This window comes from Rattus norvegicus, chromosome 14, assembly GCF_036323735.1.
Source record: "Rattus norvegicus strain BN/NHsdMcwi chromosome 14, GRCr8, whole genome shotgun sequence".
Classification (NCBI taxonomy): domain Eukaryota; kingdom Metazoa; phylum Chordata; class Mammalia; order Rodentia; family Muridae; genus Rattus; species Rattus norvegicus.
This window is the reverse complement of record NC_086032.1, coordinates 90,961,601-90,972,657: the sequence shown is the minus strand read 5'-3', so window position 1 is coordinate 90,972,657 and position 11,057 is coordinate 90,961,601.

Below are 11,057 nucleotides of genomic sequence, written 5' to 3'. Positions count from 1 at the left end.
AAAAATGCAATGAGTTGAAAATACTTGCAAGAGTTCTTTGTATATTTTGGATATTAACCCGTTATCAGATGTAAGGTTAATGAAGATCTGTACCTCATTTTTTAATTTGGTTATTTGGTTTGTTGGTGTGTGACTTCTTGAGTTCTTTATATATTTTGGATATTAGCCTTCTGTCAGATGAAGATCTTTTCCCAATCTCCATGCTGTGGTTTTGTCCTACTGACAGTGACCTTTGCCTTACAGCTTTTCAGTTTCATGAGGTCCCATTTGTCAACTGTTGATCTTAGAGCCTGCGACACTGGCGATCTCTTCAGGAAATTTTCTCCTGTGCCAATGTTTTTTAGGTACTCTCCAACTTTTTCTTCTATTAGATTCAAAGTATCTGGTTTTATGTTGAGGTCCTTGATCCAACCTGGACCTGAGCCTTGTGCAGGGCAATAAATATGGATCAATTTGTGTTCTTCTACATGCCGACTGCCAGTTAGAACAGAACCATTTGTTGAAGATGCTTTCTTTTTTCCACTGTATGGTTTGTCCAAAATCAAGTGTCCATAGGTATGAGGGTTTATTTCTGGGTCTTTGATTCTGTGAGACCCATCCATCTGTGGGCAGGCTCTAATCGCTGATACTATTAGTGATGCTATGTTCTGCTTGTAGACAGGAACTAGCATAGCTGTCCTCTGTGAGGCTCTGCCCGGTAGCTAACGGAGACAGATAAAGATACTCAAAGCCAAACATTGGATGGAAGTCGGGGACCCCTATAGAAGAGTTAGGGGAAAAAATTGAAGGCCCTGGAGGGTCTTGCAATTGGCAAACCCATTGGAAGACCAACAATGTCTACTAGCCTAGACCCCTGGGAGCTCCCAGGGATTGAGCCACCAACCAAAGAATATACATGGGCTGGTCTGAGGTACCTGGCACATATTTATCAGAGGGCTGCCTGATAAGGCCTCAGTGGGAGAGGATGACTCTAATCCTGCAGAGACTTGATGTGCCAATGTGGACAGATACCCAGGGGGTTACCCTCTCAAAGGTGAAGGGGAGGAGGGTTAGGAGGAGGAAGTCAGTGAAGGAGGACCGGGAAGGCAAGGGCAGCATATGGTATGTAAATTAATTAACTAAAAAAGAGAATACTTGCAAGACATGAGGCACATAAGAATAGATTTTGGTCTATGTATTCCTGAAAATCTGGAGAGAAACAAAAGAACTACTCGGTCAGAAGACTAAAAGAGCTACCAGCAATAATTTTCTGAAACTGACAGATAAAATCAAGCAAAGCTTCAGCAGCCTTGTGGAAAGGTAAAGACTGAGGAAGCCAGAGGGGTCAAGGACACCACATGAAGGTCTACATAGTAAATTAACCTGGACCCATGGAGGCTCCCAGAGATCGAACCACCAACCAACGAGCATGGATGGGGTGGACCTAGGCCTCCAAAGATAAGTAGAAGATGTACAGCTTGGTCTTTACATGGGACCCCCAACAATTGGGTTGCCTGCCTTTGGATCCCGAGCTGGGCTACCTTAGTCCTGGTGCCACTTGTTTGGGAGTAAGGGTCCTGGTACCCACGTTGGACCTCCACTTTTCTGAGGAGAAGGGGAGGGAGGGATGGGAAGAGGGGTGTGATGGTGGGACTGGGAGGAGAGGAGGCAGGGAGACCGAACAGTATGTAAAACGGATAAATAATTAATTAATGAAAAAAGAAACACGCGAAATTCTAAACACCATAAACACAGAAAGTCACACGCACACAGAAACTCATGCCTCATAGTCAAAGAGAAAATCTTGCAAAGACAGAAACCATTGCTAAGGCATCAGAACAAACCATCCCACCATCCAGAGGAAATAAACACACTGCCTTTAGGAAGCAGCTAAGGGTCTGAGAGATGAATTTTTAGTAAAACTATGGAAAACAAGAGATAAGGAAGGTTTAAAAAAAACACTGGAAAAAAACTTCCTACCAATGATCCAACGTGAAACAATGTGCCCTCCAGGAAACACAGAAGCACAGGCAGAAATTGATTTCCATGGCAGCACGGAGATACAGGAAGAAAACACTGTGTGAGTGGGTAACAGCCTAACACATAGAAATGAATATAGACTTATTCAGTAATACACGGAACATTTATCACTGAGATACCATTAATAAGATGTAGGGAAATGAATGGGTAGGCCTAAGTCAGTTTGCCATACTTTCTTATTTTGCTTTGGCTTGCTTTTACACGGTGTCTCCTATGTCCTCGGGTGGTTTCATAGTCATTGTGTGTTTAGCTCTAGACTCGACTCTCCACCACCACTTCCCAAGTGCTGAGACCACAAGTGTGCATCACTACATCTGGTTGAGATGTTTGTATCTGAGTAAGAGATGAGTTCTTAAAATAAAATCTGACATATACATTTTGATGTTAAAAAGCATGAACACAAACAAATAAAGAAACCAAAACAAAAGGTACCTGCACTTTAGAGCCAGGAAAAGTACCTAAGAAGAGTCACAGAATTCACTGAGACATTCAAAATCACCAAGAGAGAAGCAATGATATGACTACTCCAAAGACAGAAGAGAATGAATGTGGATGTAGGAGTAAGACAGGACCAGGGAAAAAGAGATCCAAAGGCAGGCAACCCAATTGTTGGGGGTCCCATGTAAAGACCAAGCTGAACAGATGTACAGATGCTACTTACGTTTGGAGGCCTAGGTATCCAGTACTAAGCTGCAGATAATTACTAGCAGCTCATCATAATGTGTTATTAACTATAGCAAATACAAGCATAACGAGTGTTGTCAGTTTAATAATAAGTTATCAAATTGACTGTTGAACACCTACGGTATTAGAAGACATTTCTGTTGTGAAGATAACAAAAGTTCAGAATAAGATGATGAGGGCACCTTGAGTAAACAGAAGGCAAAGAAAGAAGTGTGACTACCTAAGTGCTACACGCTGGAGGTGCTATATCCATCTTTGCTCAGCCATCAAAGAGAAGGCTCTGAAGAGATGGTTCAGTGGTTAGTACAGTGCTCTTACAGAGGATGGGGGTTCAACTCCTACCACTCACCTCAAGTGACTCACAGTAGTCTCTAACTCCACCTCTGGGAGATCTGAGGTCTCCTCAGGCAACAGCACTTGCAGGAACACAGCCACGGAGACACATACATATGCATAATTAAAAATAAAAACAAATCTTAACAAAGAATAAAAAAACACTTACGAAAATATAATCTAATAGCACCCAAAGTACGTAAAGCAATAATGACAGAGTAATGGTACAACTAGAAGGTCTAAGATGGCTCTGAAACGATTTCTTTGACCATGTCAGAAATAGGATGGAAAAATTTGAAAATAGAACAATAACTGGAAAAAATCTCCAAACACCCTGTGGTTTAGCAGTACCCTCTCTATTTCCCTGTTTAAAAAGAAGTAAACGAGAAAAATCAGGAAAAGTTTAGAGTGGTGTTTTACAACATACAGAATATCCCTGTTATTAAGTCAGTTACTTTTTCTCACCAAGTAGTATACCGACCACAGAAACAATAAGTTTCGTAAAGGAAATTCTATTCACTAGTTATTAGAGGACACAAGAGACCACAGTCTCAAATGTACCTGCCTGGGGATAGAGTCTGGGGATCTCTACCAGGCAACACGTTTGGACGCTAACTGAGGACAGGTGAAGTGAGGGAACTCTACAGGACTCACTTGTATTTTCCCTACGCTGTACCACACATGTTTTTTAAAGGTGTAGTGGTAGTCCCAGGACACAAAGAAAAGAAAAAGAAGCCAAGAAGCCACGTCAAAACCACTGGTCTAACGTCTTCCACAAGTTAAGGGGCAAAGTGAATTCCAGGAAAGTTCAAGAGTCCAACAGGGCTACACGAGGGTACTGGGAAAGTAAAGCACGAAGAAAACTCTTAGGTACTGATAATCATATGGCATTATTGATAAATTAAAAATGAGAGCGAAGAACATTAATAAATATTTCAATGGTGTATGGAAATAAAGACTGTGCCTTAAACCATTTGAAGGTGACTTTATTCCAAAAATGAAAGGATAGTTCATGGTATCTGAATCAACAAATGCACTGCAGTCAAATAACAGACGTAAGGTCAGAAATAATGTGTTCAACTCAATAAACACAGAAATGACCTTCAACAATATCCCGTAGTGATCAAAGCCTTGAAGAAATTATGAAAAGAGAGATCATACCTCAACATAAGAAAATCTGTAGAAAACCATAGTAAACGAAGAAAATGAAAACTGACCATGCTGCCTCTACAATCACAAACAACACCAGAGTGTCTACAATCTCCAGTCCTATTCAACATAGTCTTGGATAAAGCAATAAAGCAAGAAAAAGAAATGGAGGGTTACAAATAAGACAGAAAGAAGTCAGAGCTACTGAGAGGGTTAAATGGTTAAGTGCTGCTCTTGTAGATGACCCAAATTGGATCCAGAACCCATTTCAAAAGGGTTTCAACTTCTAGTAACTCTAGTTCCAGGGATCTAACAATGATTTTGTTTTCTACAGGCCTACATGCATATAGTACACAAACATGCTCTTGGGCAAGGGGCACAGAAAATAAAATAGAAAATAAGTTCTTTTATAAAAATAAACAAATGAATTCATAAGATTTCTCTATTTGTAAAAGACATGATTTAGAACTGGAAGACCATAAATAACCCAGCCAAAAGTTCTTAGCATTGATAAGAATTCTCTCTTTGTTTTTAATTATTAGGGTTTTTGGATATTTTATGTATTTACATTTCAAATGTTATCCCTTTTCCCCCCTCTCCTATCCTCCCTCCCCCTTCCCCTGCTTCTATGAAGATGCTCCCACTCTCACACACCCACTCTCATCTCAACACCCTGGCCTTCCCGTACACTGGGGAAACAAGCATTCACAGGACAAGTGCTTCTCCTCCTATTGATGCCAGACAATGCCATCCTCTGCTACATATGCAGTTGGAGCCCTGGGTCCTTCCAGGCATACTCTTTGGTTGGTGGTTTTGTCCCAGGGAGCTCGGGGGAGGGGTCTGGTTGGTTGATATTGTTGTTCTTCCTATGTGGTTGCAAAGGACTTCAGCTCCTTCAGTCCTTTCTCTAACTCATCCATTGGGCTCCCCATGCTCAGTCCAATGGTTAGCTGCAAGCATCCTCATCATTATTGGTAAGACTCTGGCAAAGACTCACAGGAGACATCCATATCAGTCTCCTGTCAGCAAACACTTTTTGGCATCAGCAATAATGATTAGGTTTGGTGCCTCGATATGGGATGGGCAGTCTCTAGATGACCTTTCCTTCAGTCCCAGCTCCACTCTTTGTCCCTGTATTTCCTCCTGTGAGTTTTTTGTTCCCCTTCTAAGAGGGACTGAAGCATCTGCACTTTGGTCATCCTACTTTTTGAGTTTCATGTAGTCGGTGAATCCTGGGTATTCTGAGCTTTTGGGCTAATATCCACTTATTAGTTAGTTCATACCATGTGTGTTTTTAAGGGATTGGGTTACCTCATTCAGAATGATATTTTCCAGTTCCATCCATTTGCCTATGAATTTCATAAAGCCATTGTTTTTAATAGTTGAGTAGTACTCCATTGTGTAGATGTAACACATTTTCTGTATCCATTCCTCTGTTTAGGGACATCTGGATTCTTTCCAGCTTCTGGCTTTTATAAATAAGGCTGCTATGAACATAGTGGAGTATGTGTCCTTGTTATGTTGGAGGATCTTTTCGATGTATGCTGAGTCCTCACATCCAATTTTCTGAGGAACCTCCGGACTGATTTCCAGAGTGGTTATACCAGTCTGCAATCCCACCAACAATAGAGGAGTGGTCCTTTTTCTCCACATCCTCACCAGAATCTGCTGTCACTTGAGTTTTTGATCTTAGCCATTTTGATTGGTGTGAGGTGGAATCTCAGGGTTGCTTTAAATTGAATTTCCCTGATAACTAAGGATGTTGAACATTTCTTTAGGTGCTTCTGAGACATTTGATATTCCTCAGTTGAGAATTCTTTGTTTAGCTCTTTATCCCATTTTTAATAGGGTTATTTGGTTCTCTGAAGTCTAACTCCTTGAGTTCTTTGTATATATTAGATATTAGCCCTCTATGCCCAGACATAAAATAACTCTTATATACAAATCAAGGGAATCAGAGCAGGGGCATCTCATTTTATACATTGCTCTTTTTCATTTCATATTTTCCATTACTTTTTTTTTACTTTACTTCCTCTTTCCTAAAAGGCTTCTAATGAAGGATCTAGTTCTACCTTTTATATTGTTCACTGATACTGTTCATATTTCTGTACCTACTCTATTGTTTACACTCTACTATTTTTTGTACATACAACTTACATCTTTTCCCTTCATTCCTATCTCATTTGCCCCTCCTGTTTTTATTTCCTGAATATAACCTTCCAGGGCTTCAATTATATTTGAAATATGTGTGTCCAAACAGAATCCCAACTTGCTGTTTTCGTCTACTTTTTCTTCCTCAATATTTTTCTCAGTTGATTTAATACCCCAGACTTCACTCACCCTACTTCCTTTCCTTTCCTGACTTTAATAAGCAATATCCAAGTCCAAAGCATATATATTATCCTTTCCCCTTTATCTCAATAGTTATAAGGTTAAAGAGGTGATTGCTTTTAACCAGCTATCACATTGCATACTGGGCCTACCCAGTTGCTGTCATTGCTTCCATAACTAATATTATTTTCTTAAAGTTGTATATGGGGTCAGGCGCTGAACTCCAACCACGTGGAGCATGAACTCAGCTACCAGACTGTGGTTTTGATCCTACTACAATGTCCCAGTCCCACTCGGATATGACAAGTGTAATGCAACTGTAACTTAGACGAGTGCCAGTGCTCAAGAAGCAATGCAGATATATAACAAACAAGGAAAAAAACCCGATTACTTGTGACCCCTCAAAAAATTAACTCCACAGGAATAGACTCCAATGTGAATGAATTAGATGAAATTCCAAAGAGTTCAAAACAGTAATTATAAAATCGTTCAATTAAATCAAGGAGGATATAAATAAACTTTCAAATAAATTCAAAGAAAGTACACATAAAAAGCTAAGTGTAGTAAGGGGATCAGCACAGGATATGAAAGTGAAATTCAAGAAGGTTAAAAATACTGAAAAATATAAAATTGAAATTTTGGAAGGAAAAATTTCATCCATCCAAGTAAAGCACACAGTCAAAAAAAGCATCGGAAAGAGATTGGAGACAGGTGAATTAGAACGTTCAGAAGATTCAGCCATCTACATAAATAAAAGAATCAAGAAGCTGAGTCTGTAACCTTCAAGAACTATGAGACAATATTAAAAGGCCAAACTTGTAAATCAGGGCAACAGAAGAACAACCGGAAGCTAAAGGTGTAAAAGCATCTCCCAGATCTAAGAAAAAAGATGGCCGTTCAGCTTCCAGAAGTATTTAGAACATCAGACAAAAAAAATAAAAGCAGAACTTCCAAACACCACATTACAGTCAACATAGGAAGAAGCACAGAGAACACGAAAACCAAAACCAAGCTTCAACAAGGAAGCACTAGGTTACGTGTGAAGACAAATCCATTTGAGTTGTATTGGCTTTTTCAACAGAAAACCTAAAGCTCTGAGGAGCACAGAATTCTCTACTCCAAATCTGAAAGACATCAACTGCTAACCCAGATTACGATGTCCTGCAAACTCATTCGTGATGATTAATGCATAAGGAAAAGCGTCTCGTGGTAAACACAGTCTAAATTAATGCACGACCGATAATCCAGCGCCATAGAAATATTATTTGCTGTGCGATGACTTTTACTGCAAATTCTCCATAATAAAGTTTTTAAATTTTAAGAACATAAGAATTATTATGTCTACCTCCTCTCTTCCTCTTTCGTTTTTTAATTTTAATACTAATTTGATTTTTTTTAAAGTACATCATAAAGGGAGCCTTGCACTGCTACAAACGAATTGGACACTGGTCTATAATTTAACATGCACCAGTGCTCATTAACTTGTGATAATACAGCATAACATAGACTGTGGGATTAGTGAATGAAGACTGATGTTTTATTAAATACACAGTGAGATTATTATGTCCACATTAAGGAATAGTTGGTATTCAACCTACTTTCCAGAGTCTGACTAAGTTTGGTAGGAAGGATGTCTTCTCTTCCCTTTTAATATTAATTTTTCTTTATTTAAATTTCCAAATGTTGCACCCTTCTCACTCCGCCCTTGAGAATTCTTCCCCCATCCCTATCCCCTTTGCCTTTGCCTCTGAAAGGGTGCCCCTGAGGCATCCCCCCTCCCTGTGCCATCAAGTCTCTACAAGATTAAGTGCATCCTCTCCCACTGAGGTCAGACAAGGCAGTCCTATGCTACATATGTGCCAGGGGCCTGTTCATGCTCTTTGGTTGGTGGAGCTCCCAGGGATCTGGGTTAGTTGATACTGTTGGTCTTTCTATGGGGTTGCCATCCTACTCAGTTCCTTAACTTCTTCCCCTAACTCTTCCATTGGGATCCCTGACCTCAGCCCAATGCTTGGCTGTATCTGCTTCTGTCTCAGTCAGCCATTGGTAGAGCCTCTCAGAATACAGCCATGCTAGGCTCCTGCCTGCAAGGACAACCTGGCATCAGTAATAGTGTCAGGATTTGGTGCTTGCTCTTGGGATAGATCACTGGTTGGCCAATCGTTCAGTCTCTGCTCCATTTTTGTCCCTGAATTTTGTTTAGACAAGAACAATTTTGGGTGGAAAAATTTGAAGGTAGGTTGACGCCCACATCCCTCCACTGGGGGTCACATCTAACTACTGGAGGTGGTCTCTTCAGGTTCCATATCCCCACTATTGAGTATTTTGGTTAAGGTCATCCACATTGAGTCCTGAGAGCCTCCCCATCCCAGGTCTCTGGGACTTTCTAGAGGTCCACCTACCCCTGCAATCTGTATACTAAAGACCTATAGTGATAAAAACCACATGGTATTGGTACAGAGATAGATAGGTCAATCAACAGAATGGAATTGAAGACCCAGCAATAAATCCATACACCTATGAACACTTACTTGATCTTTGACAAAGAAGCCAAAACCATACAGTGGAAAAAGAAAGCATGGTCAACAAAAGGTGCTGGTGTGCATGTAGAAGAATGCAAATTGATCCATATTTGTCACCCTGCACAAAGCTCAAGTCCAAGTGGATCAAGAACCTCGACATAAAACCAGATACACTGAATCTAATAAAAGAGAAAATGGGAAATAGCCTCAACACTTTGACATAGGAGGAAATTTCCTGACCAGAACACCAATGGCTCAGACTCTAAGATAAACAATTGGTAAATGGGACCTCATGAAACCAAAAAGTTTCTGCAAGGGAAAGGACACTGTCGATAGGACAAAATGGCACCTTCAGATTGGGAAAAATACCTTTGTCTTTTTACCATGTCCCTTGTAGTTTCTTCTTCTCACTCTCTCTGAAATTCATAGCTTCTATTTCTTTAATTATTGTTACATATGAGTATGTATACATATAGATATTTAAATTCTTAACCCTGGAAAAAAATGTATCCACAGGGCTACAGAAGAACAAACCATGCTAGGCCATTAGACAAGTAAACAAGAAATACAAAAACACCAAACACTATGTAATCATCAAAGAATAAAAATTACTATTTTTTCACTCATATTGAATACTAATAATTTCAATTCCCCCAATTAAAAGACAAGTCTTGGAGAGGTAGAGAGAGCTCAGCAGTTCAGACAGCTCACTGTTCTTCTAGAAGGGTTGCATTTAGTTCCTAGCACCTACATCAGGTAGCTCACAATCACTTGTAACTTCAGCTCCAGTTGCCCTAATGCCCATTTCTGGACTCTGGACACCCACATAGGAGACACACACCATACACAATATACACAAATAACACATAAGTAAAAGTAAATCTTTTGACCCATTTCAAAAAGTGGCCTGGGAACTAAACAGAGTTTTTAAAAAGAAGGCCAAAAACTATCTCTTTGTCTCTTGGGGGGAGTATTATCAGCCTAGATGAAAAAAAGTTCATTGAAACTATATATATTTATATGTAGAATTACATAATTTTGTTTACAAAATAAATAGGTAATAATGTGATTGCTGATGAGTTTTTAAGATATTAATATCGTTATTTTGCCTCTTCCCTGCTTCTTCTATATTTATATCACTCTTTCCTAAATAATCCCATTTTCCATTTTCCTGGTCAGATTGTTTGTACACAGCTATTCTCCTTTTTACTATTTCCTGACACCCATAAGACCCCATCAATGAGCACATTTTCCTTTCCTGGTTTCTGTATTCCAGGCCTTGTACTCACATCTGAAGATTTAGAGCTGGGGGCTTCTGATAAGAGACCATGTAATATCTGTATTTCTGAGTCTGAGTTACCCTACTCAAGATGATCTATTCTAATTCTAATTACCTGCAAGGTTCATGATTTCATTTTCCCTTATAGCTAAACAGTGTGTATGTGGCATATTTTTCATTATCCATTTGTCAGCTGTAGGACAGCAGGCTGTTTCCATTCTCTAGCTATTAGAAAATAGAGCAGCAGTGAACATGGCTGAGGGAGTATCCGTGGAGGAGGATGCCAAGTCCATTGGGCATATGCCAAGGAGTCATATAGCTGGGTCATATGGTTGATATATTTTTAGCTTTCAGAGAATTCTCCACACTGATTTCCATAGTGGCTTCAGTTTGCAACCCTACCATTAGAATGAGGGTTCCCCTTTCCTCTTATATCCCTTCCAGCCCCATCAAATGGCTACCTAAAGAAGACCTGAACAATGATGAGACCAATAGACATGCTGGATAGAAGGGGGCAAGCTCGTGGAGTCTCATCCCTAAATAGAAGGATTATAGGAAACTAAGGAATGCTGAGATGAGAGAGGAGGAACATGGTCTTCCCTAAAATTTTATATGTATATAAATATATATGTAATATATATAATATATATAATATATTTATATATATTTTGTATATATTGTATATATTTGTATATATATATAAAATACACACACAAGTAACATTATACAGACTTGGAAGG